We start from the raw sequence: 18,029 nt of genomic DNA on the forward strand, positions 1-18,029 counted from the left end.
TTTAATCTTTGTTGGAAGCCGCCCAGAGTGGCTGGGGAAACCCAGCCAGATGGGTGGGGTACAAATAAATTATTATTGTTGTTGTTGTTGTTGTTGTTGTTGTTGTTGTTGTTGTTGTTGTTATTGTTATTATCTTCTTGAATCCTTCCAGAATTCAGTTTCATTGGATGCCGGCAACTGAAAAGTGTTAAGACAGATGGAGAAAGACATTTTCCTATCGAGGCCATGCATCATGTTACAAACCTTTCCATGTCGCCACTTGTGATATTTTTTTTCTAAGTTAAAAAGTCCCTTTCCTCACCGGGAAGTTGCTCTATCCCCTTGATTGTTTTGCTTCCTAATTTTCTGAACCCTTTCCGACTCTACAGTATCCTTTTCGAGGCAGCCAGACCTGATACACTGAGCCAGGAGGGCAGTTGTTAACTGGTGACAGCAGAAGAGCCATAACTGATCGAGGCCGGGAAGGAAACATTAAAACCTTTCTCCGAGCCGGCGGCAGCGATGACGGACGCCTCTTCCGCATCCATGCCAGCCCCGGCCTCCCCTGGCGCCGTGCCCTGTTCTCTTTGCCCTGGGCATGACTTGCCAAATGGCAGGGATTTAGCAAGAAAGGGGGAAAATCAGGGGCGGGGAGCATAGTCCAGAGGGCGGCCACGATGCCAGCCTTGGTGCATGGAGCATGGAACGGGGCAGGCATGTGCTGCATTCCGATGCGCTGAGAGACAGACACAGGCGGGGGGGGGGTCTCGGCTGGGCCACCCACAGTGTGAACTCCCTGCAAAGTGAGTCAGATCAAAACTGGCCGGGTGGGAGGGGGCAGAAGAAGGGAGAGCAGGTTTTAACAGTTCATCTGTGGGCATCTCCCTATCAAAACAGCTCTTGTATGTGAAAAGCAATGCCCTCCTTCTTTTAGGAGCCATCTGATGCAGGCCTGACCGATGCCTCTCTATGGGTGGCACGCAGCGCAGGGTTGTTGTGTTCCTGGTCCTGAATGGGGTAACTCTGCCCCTGAAGGACTAGGTACGCAGCCAGGGAGTCATTTTGGACTCACAGCTGTCCATGGAGGCGCAGGTCAAGTCTGTGTCCAGGGCAGCTGTTTATCAGCTCCATCTGGTACGCAGGCTGAGACCCTACCTGCCCACGGACTGTCTCGCCAGAATGGTGCATGCTCTGGTTATCTCCCACTTGGACTACTGCAATGCGCTCTGTGGGGCTACCTTTGAAGGTGACCCAGAAACTGCAATTAATCCAGAATGCGGCAGCTAGACTGGTGACTGGGAGCAGCCGCCGAGACCATATAACACTGGTCTTGAAAGACCTACACTGGCTCCCAGGGAACCAGGCAGAGGGCCTTCTCGGTAGTGGCGCCCTCCCTGTGGAACGCCCTCCCACCAGATGTCAAAGAGAAAAATAACTACCAAACTTTTAGAAGACATCTGAAGGCAGCCCTGTTTAGGGAAGCTTTTAATCTTTAAGAGGTTATTGTATTTTAGTGTTCTGTTGGAAGCCGCCCATAGTGGCTGGTGAAACCCAGCCAGATGGGCGGGGTATAAAGAATAAATTATTATTATTATTATTATTATTATTATTATTATTATTAAATGAAATAGGGGAGTGGGGAGGACAGCCGTGTACTCCATCTCGAGATTCTTGGAGGAAAGGTGGGGTATAAATGTAAAATTGATGGTAACAGCAGCCAGACAGGTTATAGCAAGTAATTGGAAAAATGCAGAAGAGCTAGGGGTGAACCAGTGGAGGAAAAAACTGAATATTATAATTTTAGAATATCTAACTGTGAAGATACACAGAACGAAAGGGTTTAAGGTCAGTGAGGAAGAGGAGGATTGGTTTGAGAAGATATTGACTTATTTGGGTAGGTTTGAACAATTTGGGGCAATTAAAATGTCAAAAGTTAAATAAACCTTGTGACTGGAGGAGTGTTAACGTATATAAAATTGTACATATGGTTGATTCGAATATGTTATTATTGATAATGTATACCAATGTATCAGCTGCCTGGGGGTTTCACTGTTTGTGTTTTGGTGGTTGGTAAAAAATAAAAAATTTAAACATTAAAAAAAGTGTAAATAATATGTAGATAAAGAGTAAATAAAATCCCCAACGGAAATTAAAACAGGCATCTAATTTTCAAAGAAAGGGCCGCATGCAAGCCTGGGATTTTATCTACAAGCCTGGTCTCCCCTCAACCCCCTAAAAATAATCTAAAATGGCAAAGGACAGGAGTGCAGCAAGGACACCTCTCTCTCCCTCTCTCTTTTTCTCCCCGCCCCCTGAAAGAAAGGTTGACAGCATTGGAGGAAGCAGCTGTCTCTGCTCTGACCTGTGGGAGGCTGCATTTGGGGGGCCTCAGGAAGAGCAGCTTTTGCACCCCGCTGCTGAGGCACATTCCACATCGTGCGCTGAGCCCAGATGTTTCCAAAACAGCTTTTCAGGGGGGAGGGAGGGAGGCCTTTCTGCAGCCTCTGCCAAGCCTTCCTCGTGCCACAGAGGTGGGATTGCGCATCCTGAGAATGGCAAAGCTGGGAAAAACATGATCCGGCCAAAGAACCTGCCTAGCGAAGCATCTTGATCCTGAGAGATCAGGCAGGCAGGCAGGCTGTGTTAATAGCATATGGAAAGGCCCATTTAGTCCAGTCTCCTGTTTTCACAGTACCCAACCAGACGCGGGTGGCGCTGTGGGTTAAACCACAGAGCCTAGGACTTGCTGATCAGAAGGTCGGGGGTTCGAATCCCTGCCACGGAGTGAGCTCCCATTGCTTAGTCCCTGCTCCTGCCAACCTAGCAGTCCGAAAGCACGTCCAAGTGCAAGTAGATAAATAGGTACCGCTCCGGCGGGAAGGTAAACGGCGTTTCCGTGCGCTGCTCTGGTTCGCCAGAAGCGGCTTAGTCATGCTGGCCACATGACCCAGAAGCTGTATGCCGACTCCCTCGGCCGATAAAGTGAGATGAGCACTGCAACCCCAGAGTTGGCCACGACTGGACCTAATGGTCAGGGGTCCCTTTACCTTTAACCAGATGCCCATTATGGGAAACCCTCCTGCAGAACCCAAAATCGAGTCTCCCCTCCCCTCCTGTGGCTTCCAGCATCATTTCCTGCTTCCAGCCATGGAGGCAAAGCATAGCCTTTGTGGCCAGCTGGCCATTGGTAGTTCTCTCTGAATTTGCCCAACCCTCTTTCAAAGCTATCCAAGCTGGAGGCCATTGCCACCTATTGAGGAGAGGGAGTTCCATGGGTTAACTTGCACTGGGTGAAGAAGAAGAAGAAGAAGAAGAAGAAGAAGAAGAAGAAGAAGAAGAAGAAGAGGAGGAGGAGTAGTAGTAGTAGTAGTAGTAGTAGTAGTAGTAGTAGTAGTTTGGATTTGATATCCCGCTTTATCACTACTCTAAGGAGTCTCAAAGCAGCTAACATTCTCCTTTCCCTTCCTCCCCCACAACAAACACTCTGTGAGGTGAGTGGGGCTGAGAGACTTCAGAGAAGTGTGACTAGCCCAAGGTCACCCAGCAGCTGCATGTGGAGGAGCGGGGAATTGAACCCAGTTCACCAGATTATGAGTCCACCGCTCTTAACCACTACACCATACTGCCTCTTTTTAAACAAGAAGGCCTGTTTAAAATCTGCCTGGGGAATCTCTCGACCAGAAGAGGTTGGGTTGCTGCATTGTGCCAACAGCCCAGTATCCCACAGCAGTTGTGTCAAGTGGGAGCCCACAATTGTGCTGTGAAGAATGCGAATAAATACAGTGGTACCTCGGGTTACAGATGCCTCAGGTTACAGACACTTCAGGTTACAGACTCCGCTAACCCAGAAATAGTATCTTGGGTTAAGAACTTTGCTTCAGGATGAGAACAGAAATCAGGCAGTGGCAGGGGGAGGCCCCATTTGCTAAAGTGGTACCTCAGATTAAGAACAGTTTCAGGTTAAGAACGGACCTCCAGAACGAATTAAGTTCTTAACCCGAGGTACCACTGTAATACAGTGATATAATGAGAATCACAGCTAAAGGATCCTTTGGAGGTGAACACACAAACTCTGCTTAGAAACCTTCAGTGAGGGGGTGTCCGGGAGAGAAGAGGAGAAGCGGCCAGCCTGCGCATGCCCCCACCTGTCGAAACATCCACCACTCTCCCATGCGCAAACCACTCCCATCACAGCTGCCTCTTTCCCTGCACAGGTGTTCGTTCTGAGAACGAGGTGTGCAACCTCTATCCGTCAGGCCCTTCGGATCCCTGTTCAAGTCCCAACAACAAGTTTATTTTCTTTCTCTTCTCCCTTTCGTTCTCCCATGTACCAATCCTTCCAGCTCTCACGCCCACGCGGGTCCCTGCTGCGTCTTGACATGTTCAGAGAGCCCTGGCAGCAGCGCAGGGAGCCGGAGCCTCAGATAAAACCAATTGCCAAGCAGATGGCGCAAGACGAGGCTCTGACAGAACCCTTCGGTCCGTGTTCCCTCTGTCCAGGCTGGACAACTTGCACCCCTCCAGATGTTGATGAGACTTGCTGTCACCCCTGACTGTTGGCCATGCCGGCTGGACATGGAGTTGGTGTCTCCAGGGACACCAGGAGAGCTGCAGGTCACTGAAAGAGACCGTCACCTGCCTTTACTGCCCCTAGCTGTTGTTGTTTAGTCGTTTAGTCGCGTCCGACTCTTCGTGACCCACTGGACCAAAGCACGCCAGGCACTTCTGTCTTCCACTGCCTCCCACAGTTTGGTCAAACTCATGCTGGTAGCTTTGAGAACACTGTCCCACCATCTCGTCCTCTTTCATCCCCTTCTCCTTGTGCCCTCCATCTTTCCCAACATCAGGGTCTTTTCCAGGGAGTCTTCTCTTCTCATGAGGTGGCCAAAGTATTGGAGCCTCAGCTTCAGGATCTGTCCTTCCAGTGAGCACTCAGGGCTGATTTCCTTCAGAATGGATAGGTTTGATCTTCTTGCAGTTCATGGGACTCTCAAGAGTCTCCTCCAGCACTATAATTCAAAAGCATCAATTCTTCGGCGATCAGCCTTCTTTATGGTCCAGCTTTCACTGAAAGTGAAAGCCCCTAGCTAGCTGTACCACAACTCTGCCATCGTTACAGGATGGGGAATTGGTGGCCCTCCAAATGTTGCTGGCCTGTTGGCTGGAGCTCAGGGGAGTTGGAGTTCAATCTCCCGAAGGCAGAAGGTTCTCCATGATTGAAATAGACCATCACTTGCCTTTAGTGCCCCTCACTTCCTGCATCACAACTCTGTCATTATCAACCTGTTGCTGGACCATGGACCATGATTCCAGGAGCTTATGGAAACTGGGAGTTCAGCAACATCAGAAGAGCTTCTGGTTTCCAATTCTTAAAGCGGACCATCATTTGCCTTTAGTGCCCATCGCTTCCTCCATCACAACTCTGCCATCTTTTAATGCAGGGATGGGGATCCTGTGGCTCTCCAGATGTTGCTAGACCATTGGCTATGATGGGCTTGAGCTCATGGAAATTGGAGTCTAGGAACATCAGAAAGGCTGCTAGTTCCCCATTATTGATTGAGACCATCACTTGCCTTTAGTGCCCCTCGCTAGCTCTATCACAACTCTTACTATCTTTCAAGCAAGGCGGTGGGAACCTGTGACCCTCAAGATGCTACTGGGCTCCCAGCTCCAGCCATCACTGACCGCTGCCCATGCAAGCTGGGCTGATAGGACTTGGGAGTCCAGGAACACCTGGAGACTTAAGAAGCTACCTTTTCTAGCACACTGTTTCTGACAGCACTCGGCTAAGTGCCTCTTGAAGGCTCACCAGCAGGGAATGAGGATAATATCCCTCCCTCATTATTTGTCCCCAACGCACCTGTCATTTGGAGTAGACGGCCTCTGCCCATGGAGGTTTTCCTTTACTCATTATCGAATGTATAAGAAATTTAAGAAGGGCCCTACTGGGTTATTAGGGACGTGGGTGGCACTGTGGGTTAAACCACAGAGCCTAGGACTTGCCGATCAGAAGGTCGGCGGTTCGAATCCCCGCGACGGGGTGAGCTCCCATTGCTCAGTCCCTGCTCCTGCCAACCTAGCAGTTCAAAAGCCCATCAAAGTGCAAGTAGATAAACAGGTACCGCTCTGGCGGGAAGGTAAACGGCATTTCCATGCGCTGCTCTGGTCCGCCAGAAGCAGCTTAGTCATGCTGGCCACATGACCTGGAAGCTGTCTGCCGACAAACGCCAGCTCCCTTGGCCAGTAAAGTGAGATGAGCGCTGCAACCCCAGAGTCGGCCACAACTGGACCTCATGGTCAGGGGTCCCTTTACCTTTACCTTTACCTTTACTGGGTTATTAGTATTAGCATTAATGTCAATATTCTGCCTTTCCCCCAAACTGGGGACTCAAGATGGCTTGCAAGACAGATAAAATACAAAAGACTAAAAACATACAAACGACAAAAAAGAAATTTTTAATTGAATTGCATCAGAATTAAAAATAAAACGTAAACAACTACTGTAATGTCTTTAAAATATACAGCATCCTGGATCCAAGCCCCAGAGCACCCTTCCTGCGGTTTCTAGCATCTGCTACCCAGAAGCATGTGCTGTCCCCAACCAGAGCACAGCCATCGTGGCTAACAGCCGTCCGTCACCCTCTCCTTGCCCATGAATCTGCCCAATCCTCTTTTAAAGTTGACCCCAAGTGTTGTCACCTCCTATGGGAGCCGAGTTCCGTAGTTCGGCAAGGCAGGTAGAGTGCCCCTGCCCAGGGAGGCTCTACCAGCCTTGCCTCCCCCTGACCAAAGAACCCATCCTCAAAAGAAAAGAAAAAAAGACTAGGAAATTTGACACACACATTTCTCCCTCCCTCTCATTTCTTGTTTTCCTTGGAGTCCAGACCCCTTTGCCTTCCCAGCCACTTTTGCAGGAGTTTCTTGGCCCGTCTCCAGCCCCAGCTGCAAGAGCAGGAAAGCCACCTCGCCCTTGAGAGAGAGAGAAAAAAAAGGCAACAGGCTGAGGGCACTATCTCCCATCACCACCAGCCATCGCCACCCATTCCCCCCCCCCCCTTGTCCTGGCTAGCTGGTTCTTGTCTGCTCACAATATAATCTTGCTCCACTGAAGAGGCAAAAGAGGCAGCAGAGAGGATTTGCTTCCCACAACTACACCACCTTTTTTTAAAAAAACAGGGAGCAGTCAAAGGCTGGGGTTGGTTGGTTGATTTACCCGGAGAAAAAGGGAGGAGAGACGAGGGGGGGTTGATTTACTAGGAGGAGAGCCCTGCTGTCTTTCCTTTTTTGAGCCTAGCCAGAAAGCACCGAGAAAGTTCAAATCTCCCCCTCCTCCTCCTCTTCTTCTTCTTCAGAGTTGGAAATTATTGCATTTTTAGGAAGCTTCGATCTTTCACAGGAGCTGCGCTGCACTCTGCAAAACTCTCCTTATTATAATTGGGTTTTTTCCGCCTCCCCCCAATAATTATTACGCCTGCATATTGTTTTGAAAGCAGCAGCAGCTTTTAAGAGTTCCTCCTCGCTCTTTTCCTAGCCTTCTTTCTGCTCCGATCTCTGATTTACTTGGGGATTTTTTTCGGGGAGAGGGGGTGAAGCTTTCAATAGTTCCACCCCCACACTTTTAATTATTGACCAAGGGGGGAGAAAAAAGTCACTCTGAATGGACTAGAGGGTTCCCCCCCCCGGACTTTTTTGAACCTGGTGCCTGGTTCGGAAATAATTTATTTTTCCTCCGTTCCTGAGAAGGAGATAAAAGTTTTGCTGAAGTTCAGGTTGCAAGGAATTGTCTTCTTGTCCAACACCCCGCAAAAATACCCTTTCACGTTTCGCTTAAACGTTTGGGATGAACTGGAAATAAACCTTTGGAGGAAATTTGCTTACAGAAAGGCTAGGAATCGGAGCCCACACTTTACTGGATAATGAGGTGTTTTAATTTTTGAGTGCCCTCCCCCTTAAAAAAAAGAAGAGACAAGAATATTATCCGAGGAAGTTTTGATGGAACGCCTCTCCGACCAGTCCATTTAATGGTAAGTAACCATTTTTGGGTGCCTTCTCTGCTATGATTGTGTATCCCTTCTGGCTCCCTGTGGGTAGCTGAGATTTAGCCTACTTATGAAGTGTCTTGTGTGACCCGAACATTTTGCCAATTCTGACATTGGCCAAGTTCAGCGACACGAGATTTTAGACCATTAATGCAGTGTGTGAAACTTGCCGTACAAATAAAGAAAAAAGATCGATATTAAAGCAACTGTTGTTTTTTAAAAAATATATAAATGTGGGCTTGTATCCAGCATGTCGCACTCAGTTGTAAGATCCTATGGGTATTGACAAATGTAGGTCCATTAGTTTCAAAGGGTATACTCCTGAGTAGAACTTTGTTGGTGCTGTGCTTCTGAGGTTGATATGAAAAGGCATTAAAAAAAACCCAGAACGCACATCTGATTTTAATAATGTAGGTTCTCTGTTTTCCAACCTATCGTAACAGCTTTTGAACTTCTGTGGCATGATGCTTCTTTACGAAGATGATTCATACATCTCAGATGGTGTTGCGTGAGTGGCATAGTTGCCCCGTCAGGCTAGAACAGGGAGAGATATGGAAGGAAGTAAGTGGTGGTCATCATTTCAGGACCTTTCTACACATATAGTAAAAGTGGAACGCGGTCGACACTTTTCCTCCACCCACCAGTGATGACCTGTACCGCATCTTCTTTTGCTTGGTGGCCGATGCGCCTATATCAAAGCATCCGCAGATTATATTTTCCAGTGGATTCTACTGCTTTCCAGCTGACACCAAACCACCCCCTAGTTTACTCCTTAATAGGGAATAGGAAGATTCAGTCTGCACTGAAAGGTGAAACTAGCAAATTTGTGCTTTCCGAGAAAATCTGGTGCAAAGCGAAACGTGTCCGTCCTTCAGAGTTTGCGCTTTGAATGCATTTATTTGATTTTATAAACAACACACAGAGTACAGTCACAGGGCGGCAGGAAAAATAGGTGCAGGATACAAGAATTAAACCCCTTGTGGAACGACAGGTGACAATTTCATTGCTTTTCGAAATTTTGCAATGGGGTTCTCCAGCCGAGTGATGCATACGAGAAGAAAACACAGGCCAGGGTAAAGTGTCTACTAAAATCCCTCTATTAGCGAAAATCACATACAATTTTGCATTGTATTAGGGAACACGGTTTTGCAAAAATGCACACATTAGACAAAACTGGTTGCAGACTAAATTGCTGGTGCAATTGCTTGAGGACTTCTCCCATCTGTCCGTCCCCCAAGGCAAATTGATATGGAAAAGGGTGGTGGGCTGACCTCTGGGAACGGGATCCTGAACGAGATGAGCCGCTGGCCTGATCCAGTGGCCTTTCTGAAAATGACAAGCTGAAATGGACCGATCCATCCGTCCATGCTCCCTTCATTTAGTGAGTTTATAATTCCTCCAGCCGGCTAATTCTGGCGAACTTCGTCACCACCTTGTCCCATGTTGAATTGTGGCAAACACGCAAACCATCCCTCTGGTTGCCGCAGAGGTAAGCTATCTCTGGGAATCCACACAACTCTTTCCAGGCCTGTGACTCAGCCTGCTCTTCTGGGGCGAGTAACTCTCACTCCTAGGCGACCAGCTAGAGAGAGAAAGAGGCACAGAGAGAGAGGGGGGCTTGGTGAAAGGGAAAAGAATAGTGTTATATCTTTCTTTTTCATCCTGTCCATTTCAAGTGTGGAAGGCAGGCGGGCATGCAGGCTAGTGATCTCTGTGGACTTATTTGCAAGGCTACCTTCATGTCCCCCCTCCCAGCAGCAAAGGCAGAGGTGGCAGCCATCAGACACCCTTGCAAAGTTTCCCCCCTTCTCCTCCACGCTCCAGGGGGAGCCTGAAATGAAAGCAAACCTGTCTCTCTCTCTTTTCTCCATTTATCAAGACCAGATTTTTACGCTTCTCTCTCCCCCCCCCGACTTTTCCTCCCCTTTTCCCTGCTGTGATTGATGGTTTGAAAGAGGAGAAATAGCTCACAAATAGAAATCAGTTACAGATGAAGCCAGGGTAGGGTGGGGGGGCATAGCTTTCGAGTCATTAAAATATTTCCACCTCCCACCTTTTCCTCTCTCCTGCGAAGAAAGGAGCAAATCCGTGAAGAATCGCATTTTAGAAATTTCTTTTGTGTGTGCCCGTTCTCTGATCAAGTCTCTCTCTCTCCCCCAACCGTTTTTCTTCTTCTCTTTTTTCCTCAAAAGGGGGGGGGAGGAATAACTGAGCCAAGAAATCTGAAATTAATTCATTTGGGGTGGGGTGGGGGTTGGGGGCAAAGGGGAGGGAGAGGAGCTTGAACAAAGAGAAAACAAAAGATTTCCATTTTCAAAGAAAAGTTAAAAGGTTGCATATGTTCCAATCTGCATGCTTAGAAGTATTTGCTGTCTTGCTGCCATGAGATCTTTCAAAACCAGTTTAAAAAAACCCAGTGACATTTGCTTGCACCCCCATAGAAAAGCACATATCTGAAGGCATCGCAAATTGCTCAGTAATAGATTTTCTTAGTGGGTTTGACTGACAAAAGCAATCTGGGATGGCTTTGAAGGGCTCTTTCTGCCTCCTGACCTTTCTCGTAAAATATATAGTTTGTATTCACATCTTTTCACATCCTCTGACCTCTGGGGCAAATTTTTCCTAAATACACCCAGATTCCTTCCAGAGGACTTTGCTGGGGAAGTTCCTGTTTCCCCTGAAAAATCCCAGTGGGATGATGATGATTATTTTATCTTTCTAAATCTGTCCTCAGTTGTATCAACACCCACCCTTTGAATCAGAGCGAAAATGTTGCGGATTAAAAGTTTCCCCAAATTCCTGAGGGCTAGGGAAGATTCAAAGTCTTTCTCCATTTTAATACAAATTTTAATACCCCCCCTAAAAAATTGGGTCCTATGATGGAGTTTCGGTGGGGAAACCCCACTGAAAAGCGATGAGGTTGTAGAACGTTGCGGTGGTGGTTTAGACATCACTCCCGAATTTTCAAAAACATCCCCTTGGTTCAGTCATCCCCAAGAGATGATCATTGCGCCTAATTTTGGCTTTCTAGCTTTTGTGAAAGGTGGTTTAGCACACACGTCGGCTGGTTCTTGGGATTTGCATATATTTATTGTCGATCAAGATCCCCCTACCACAGCCCAACCATTTTTAAACACACCCGGTCAACACAACCGGCTTTTGAGGATCTTAATTTTGTGAGGTCAGATTCTGTAACTGTGCTATCTATCCAAAACTTCCCGAAATCTTAGCATTACTGGGTTCAGTTCTTACCCCTGGCAAATTACCACTGTGAGCAGGGTACCGGCAACTCTCCATCTTTGTAAGATAATGGGTTTGTACCGTGAGCGAAGATGAGAAAGAAAAGTGTTTCTTTGCTATAAAATCTGTGCAGTGAAATCATATGAGTTCCTTCCTCTTAAGAACATAGAAAAAATCCCTGCTGGATCAGGCCAGAGATCCATCTAGTGAGTAGATCACTACCCCCGCCCTGATCTAGACCCTCAACTTTCCCCCCATAGTGGCTTGTCAGATGCTACCAGTATTTGACATTCGGAGATAGACTGCCTCCAGGTGTTGAGGCCCAATTAAATGGTCATGGATAATCCTTGCTGGTAGGCTTCTCTCTCCTCCATGAAGGTGCCTAGTCCCACTTTAGAGCCAGCTAGGTCTGTAAGCCACCTGCGCATCTTGTGGCAGTGAGTTCCATCAGCTGATTTGGTGTCGCGCAAACAAGGATTTTCTCGCATCTGCCCTTACCCGCGCCGATTTTGCTTGGGCGGCGGCTTTGAGTTCTTGTATTATGAGAGAGGGCAAAAGCTCTCTTTATTCACGATATCAGAAAATATCCGTAATATCTATCCTTTCCTTTAGTCACCTTCCTGCTAAAAAAAATTTAAAGGCAAAAATCAAATGCTTTCTCTTTTTTCCTCGCAGGGAAGATTGTGCCCCCCCCGCATGATTTGTCCCTTTCTGCATCTTAGAAATGATTTTCTGTTTATTTTTAGGGCAGAGATGGGGGACCTGTATATAGTGGTACCTTGGATTAAGAACTTAATTCGTTCTGGAGGTCCGTTCTTAACCTGAAACTGTTCTTAACCTGAAGCACCACTTTAGCTAATGGGGCCTCCTGCTGCCACTGCGCCGCCAGAGCACAATTTCTGTTCTCATCCTGAAGCAAAGTTCTTAACCTGAGGTACTATTTCTGGGTTAGCGGAGTCTGTAACCTGAAGCGTATGTAACCTGAAGTGCCTGTAACCCGAGGTACCACTGTATTTCCCTATAACTGCATTTCGGATCCAATTGTTCTCAAGAGCAACATCTCACTGGAACAGCTCCTTCTTTTAATTTCTGATGTATTTCTTGCTGCTCTGCATCACTTCCCAAAACCCCGTTCATCATATTCCTGGACTTCTGGGGGACAACCTGTCTGGTTCAGCCCAAATTGTAAACTCTTCTCTAGCACACACACACACACACACACACACACACACACATTTGCTGGGTGGAGAAGAGACAGCCTCAGAATTTGGGGTGTCCTTAGGCAAGGCATGTTCATTGAGGGACCCTTTCATCCAGAAGGGGCCGGGACACACAGTCTTCTCTGACCATCTTGAGGGGGGGGGGCTAAATTGTTGGGGCATTGGACTTCAGCATTATATGACCCCAATAAATCTTTCCTTGTTCCCTCCTTTCATGCTGATCCCAAGAGAGTGGGATGGGTGAGTGGCCAGCGGTTCCATTGGCCCTAGATTTGCACACGTGGATTTGATTTGATTGATTGATTGTATCTTTACGCCGCTTTTCATTCAAATGAATCTCAAAGCGGCTTACCACCAATAAACAACCATAGCATAATAAAACATACCAGCGCTTCACGAATACAGCATACATCGTATAAAATAATCCACAAATTATCAATAAAACAGTTGCCATCTCAACAAAAGAGAAACTAAAAAATGAGCTAAACCTCACAATGACGGCAAGTCATGTAGTTAACAAATCAATGCAGCATTTAGAATCCATAAAACAATATGAAGAGCTTTAACAAAGTAGCAATTAAAATATAAGCTAAGCGCTAAGTTCATTCACACCATCTCTGCACCCCCATGACTCAGGGGCTGAGTGGGGGATTTTTCAGCTTGAGAGCCACATCCCCTCTTGGCTGAATTTCTGGCACCAACACTTTGAATTGTGCTCGGAAACGTACTGGGAGACAATGTAGGACTAGTGTTAAATGGTTCCAGTCGCCAGTCTAGCTGCCAGATCCTGGATTAGTTGTGGTTTCTGTACATTGGCTCCCAGTAAGTTTCTGAGCACAATTCAAAGTGTTGGTGCTGACCTTTAAAGCCCTTTAAAGGACCTTTAAAGGAGCGTCTCCACCCCCATCGTCCAGCCTGGATACTGAGGTCCAGCGCTGAGGGCCTTCTGGCGGTTCCCTCACTGCAAGAAGCCAAGTTACAGGGAACCAGGCAGAGGGCCTTCTCGGTAGTGGCACCCGCCCTGTGGAACGCCCTCCCACCAGATGTCAAAGAGAACAACAACTACCAAACTTTTAGAAGACATCTGAAGGCAGCCCTGTTTAGGGAAGCTTTTAATATTTGATGTATTACTGTATTTTAATATTTGGTTGGAAGTCGCCCAGAGTGGCTGGGGAAGCCCAGCCAGATGGGCGGGGTATAAATAAATCATCATCATCAACATCATCATCACCTTCAAAGATAGTAGAGCACATGGCAGTTGTCCAAGCGGGAGATAATCAGGGCATGGACCACTCTGGCGAGACAGTGGTAGGGCAAGAGGCATTGCCACAGTTTAAGGACACACCGCAGCCAGGGAAAAGGCAGGTGGGGGGAGTGGGGAACGGGGTTGATAAGAGGTACGGCCCCAGGAGGGGCACGACTTGGGGGAAGGCTGGACTGAGAGGGCCAAAGGTCCACGTTGGCCTCTCATCCTGCGATCCCTGCAGTAACCGCAGGATGGCATTGGGGCATTGTGCGGACAAGCCTATAAGCTTTCGCTGGTGCCTGATGGGTTGATTTTGAGAGAGCAGAGGACCATGAACCCAGCCGCACCTCCAGGTATCACAGTCCAAGCAAGCAATCTCTGAGGGCTTTGTCCCCAGGCATGGCTGGAGAACCAGTGCGGTCCTTCAGGTCCTAAGTCAGCATGGCCAACAGCGAGGGGAGATGATGGGAGTTGTAGTCCGGGAATATGCGGGGAGCTGCAAGTTCGCATTGCAAGAGGAAAGAGCTGCTAAAGTGGTATCTCAGGTTAAGAGCAGTTTCAGAAACGGACCTCCAGAATTAATTAAGTTCTTAACCCGAGGTACCACTGTAAAGCTTAACTCGCTTCAGCAAAACTCTTTCCCGAGTTGGTATGCTTGAAGGATTACGAGGTAGGTTGATTTTTATTTTTTTAATGTGACAGAATAGCTGAATATAGGATTGCTTCATGGCAGAGGGTTGGACTAGATGACCCTTGCAGTCCCTTCTACAATTTGCGTGTGTTTGCGTTTGCACGTACAACCTTTCATTGCCAGAACTGATTACAGGGGTTGCTGTTTACACAAATGGCACACACTAATCCCTTCCACAGCGGTGATGAAGTCTATCCTAAACCTCTACAGCCCATAAAACTGTCTTTTCCTGAGCCAATTTAAGGTGATGGGAAAGTCTGCAAGGTTTGGAGTTTCACAGGTCTCTTTATTAAGTGGCATTGGGGAAAAGCAACAACAGGAAAACCTCAAGCAAGAGAAGACGCAAGATTGGTTGTGGGTTATTTGCAAATTTCACTGACAGCGTCTACATTTTATAAACCATCCAGAATTTGCAAGCGATTATCCATCATTATAATGCCGCAGAGACCCCTGATTTTCAAAAAGTCTCTTGTGGTGTTGTGTGCTTTTCTCAATAGTGACTTATTTTTCATCTTCACCCACATCTTTTAAAAAGTGTTTCATAGCTTTGCTCCATAAGAGTGGAAATGGAATAATTCTGATAAGGAGCACATTTGTTGGGTGTTTGCATCAAATGCTAATCCTACATAGAACAGACCCATTGATGATGAACGGGTCTGGCTAACTGAGGTCTATGAACTTCAATGTGTCTACTCTGAGTAAAACTTAGTAAACCTCCACAGCGTATTTTGCATAGTATTTACCTCTAACTTCAATACATTGTATTTTATTTTATTGCTATGGCTAGTGGCTGATTCAAATAAAAATTCTTTCCATTCTGATTCTTAGTTGGAAGCAACTTTCAATTGTCTCTTGGCAATTGCCTATGTAAATTTAGGTTCTATCCATCTTCATCAATGCAGTTAAAACAAAAATAAAAGCAGAGGGCATGGATGGCCACCTATTTTTTGACATTTTAATTTTTTTAAAAGGTTTGTTTTCGTGCTGGGTTCACGCTGTGCAGGGCGACATTAACTGGGACTGATGTCAAGAATTTCTGTCCCATAAGGACCCGGTTGAGGTATGGCATGGAGATTTATTTGCTGACTTGTGATGTTTGGCAAAATCAAGTATATGTAGACATATTAAAAGAAGTCTAATGTGACTTTTTTTAATTGGGGGGGGATTAATGCTCGGCTTCTGTGGTGCTCATACCCTGTGTTAATTAATTTGGATTAATCTCTTGTTTTGAGATTCCGTTCCTGCAATTTATGAGGTCTGTTAGAAACCCAGCTTTGCCCCTTCCGTCACTCTTGTAGTGTGAGTCTTAGCAAGGTGTGGGAAAGGCTGTTCAGTCCAAAAGGCAAGTGATCTGCTATAATACACACTCTGCTGGAAAAATGCAACCTGTGCTGATAGAGTAGTAGTGCGATTAATATAAACAGAATAATAAATTATACATTCTTTATCAACCTTCTGAGAAAAATACAAAACATTAAACAAAGCCACAGAGACTTGCAAACTACCCAGCCTAAGATGAACTTATAATGTCTGGTTTCAATAGATTTTTCAAATGCTTAAAGGTAAAGGTAAAGGGACCCCTGACCATTAGGTCCAGTCGTGACTGACTCTGGGGTTGCGGCGCTCATCTCGCTTTATTGGCCGAGGGAGCCGGCGTACAGTTTCTGGGTCATGTGGCCAGCATGACTAAGCCGCTTCTGGCGAACCAGAGCAGCGCATGGAAACGCCGTTTACCTTCCCGCCAGAGCGGTACCTATTTATCTACTTGCACTTTGACGTGCTTTCGAACTGCCTGGTTGGCAGGAGCAGGGACCGAGCAACGGGAGCTCACCCCGTCGTGGGGATTCGAACTGCCAACCTTCTGATCGGCAAGTCCTAGGCTCTGTGGTTTAACCCACAGCGCCACCCGCGTCCCCAATACGCACTCTAGCTGCCTCTTATTTACCAGCGTTAAGCTATCAGGTGCAGTCACTTACTAAATGCATTTGCTTGTCACCTCCCCGTTATTAAATGCCATTGCATGTTGCCCCTTTGAATACTGCCAGATGCCGCTGCATGACGCCTGTCAAAGACTGCAGTGCGTTAAACACCATTGTGTTTTACCTGCCAAATCCTTTCAGGTCGTCGTGCAAATCCATGGCACTTACCAGCTGCAGCCCCAGTATTTGATCAATATTTGATGGCGCCGCCTTTAAAAGGTTGTTCGTGGGAAGTGCTGGAGAGATGCTTAGAGCCTGGCTTTCTCCTGAAGCATCCCTAGAAGCAAAACGTCTCGCTGAGATTTTGCCTTTTGCACAGACACTTTTAAGACCATCTAGTTCTTGGGAGAAAAGCAATGACAAACCTAGACAACATCTTAAAAAGCAGAGACATCACCTTGCCAACAAAGGTCCGTATAGTTAAAGCTATGGTTTTCCCAGTAGTGAAGTATGGAAGTGAGAGCTGTACCATAAAGAAGGCTGATCGCCAAAGAATTGATGCTTTTGAATTATGGTGCTGGAGGAGACTCTTGAGAGTCCCATGGACTGCAAGAAGATCAAACCTCTCCATTCTTCAGGAAATCAGCCCTGAGTGCTCACTGGAAGGACAGATCCTGAAGCTGAGGCTCCGATACTTTGGCCACCTCATGAGAAGAGAAGACTCCCTGGAAAAGACCCTGATGCTGGGGAAGACGGAGGGCACAAGGAGAAGGGGACGACAGAGGACGAGATGGCTGGACAGTGTTCTCGAAGCTACCAGCATAAGTTGGACCAAACTGCGGGAGGCAGTGGAAGACAGGAGTGCCTGGCGTGCTCTGGTCCATGGGGTCACGAAGAGTCGGACACGACTAAACGACTAAACAACAACAGTTCCGTCCAGCACATGTTTAACCTGAAGCACAACAGAGGGCACTGTTGCGCATAAAATCTGCTGATGCTGATTTGTAAATATCGATGTGAAGCCTTAGATTAGCAGTACCCGGAGGTCCAGCGGTCCGCCAACCCCGTGGCCAGAGGGGAAAAACAATTCCAGAGACTTCTTGGTCAGAGAAAAGAGATTTATTGAGATCTGCGCAGAGGCAGCCAGTGGAGTCCTCTCCAAAGACTGGCTACGCCCAATTTCACATTTGCAAACTTTCTTATACCTTGAAAACACCCTTCCCTCCCCCAAGCTTCCCCAAAACCTTCTCCAATCAGCTGGCAAGTTTTAGCTTACTCCCTAATATGGCATATAGCTAGCTAAGCCCCCTCCCTCCCTTGTTTGTGTGCTCCTTGTCTCTTGCGTTTCTGCAGCTTCCTGCTAGCCGGCAGAAAGAGGAAGTAGCTCCCAGCTTGCAATTGCGGTTTTTTGCTAGCTGCTTAACCACAACTGCAGAAGTTAGCTTAGGTGCAGATAGTATTGAGATTAACCCTTTCAATTCCCTCCTCTTCTTTTGGACAACCTATCTCCTAGGTTCGTCCTGGTCTCTTGGGTTTATAATCCTGGGGGAGAACAATAAGGGCCATGATATTTTTATTTTTTTTGCATCACACCTTGTAAGCATTGCACCAAGCAGGGTATACAGAGGCAAAGAAGCAGAAGGATTAACAGCGGCCCTGCTAATAATACCACAATATGCCTGAGCCAACTGCCAT

At 47.1% G+C, this 18,029-nt stretch overlaps 1 protein-coding gene across 1 annotated transcript in view; it reads left to right on the plus strand.

Annotated features, from left to right (window-relative positions):
• The first annotated feature begins 7,026 nt into the window (after window positions 1–7,026).
• NBL1 (NBL1, DAN family BMP antagonist) overlaps window positions 7,027–18,029 on the plus strand; it is a 34,317-nt gene continuing 23,314 nt past the window's right edge. Inside the window, exon 1 of the mRNA XM_053401031.1 lies at window positions 7,027–8,003. The gene's annotated coding sequence lies outside the window, so the exon portion shown is untranslated. The remainder of the gene's footprint in view (window positions 8,004–18,029) is intronic.

This window comes from Podarcis raffonei, chromosome 8, assembly GCF_027172205.1.
Source record: "Podarcis raffonei isolate rPodRaf1 chromosome 8, rPodRaf1.pri, whole genome shotgun sequence".
In the NCBI taxonomy this organism is placed as follows: domain Eukaryota; kingdom Metazoa; phylum Chordata; class Lepidosauria; order Squamata; family Lacertidae; genus Podarcis; species Podarcis raffonei.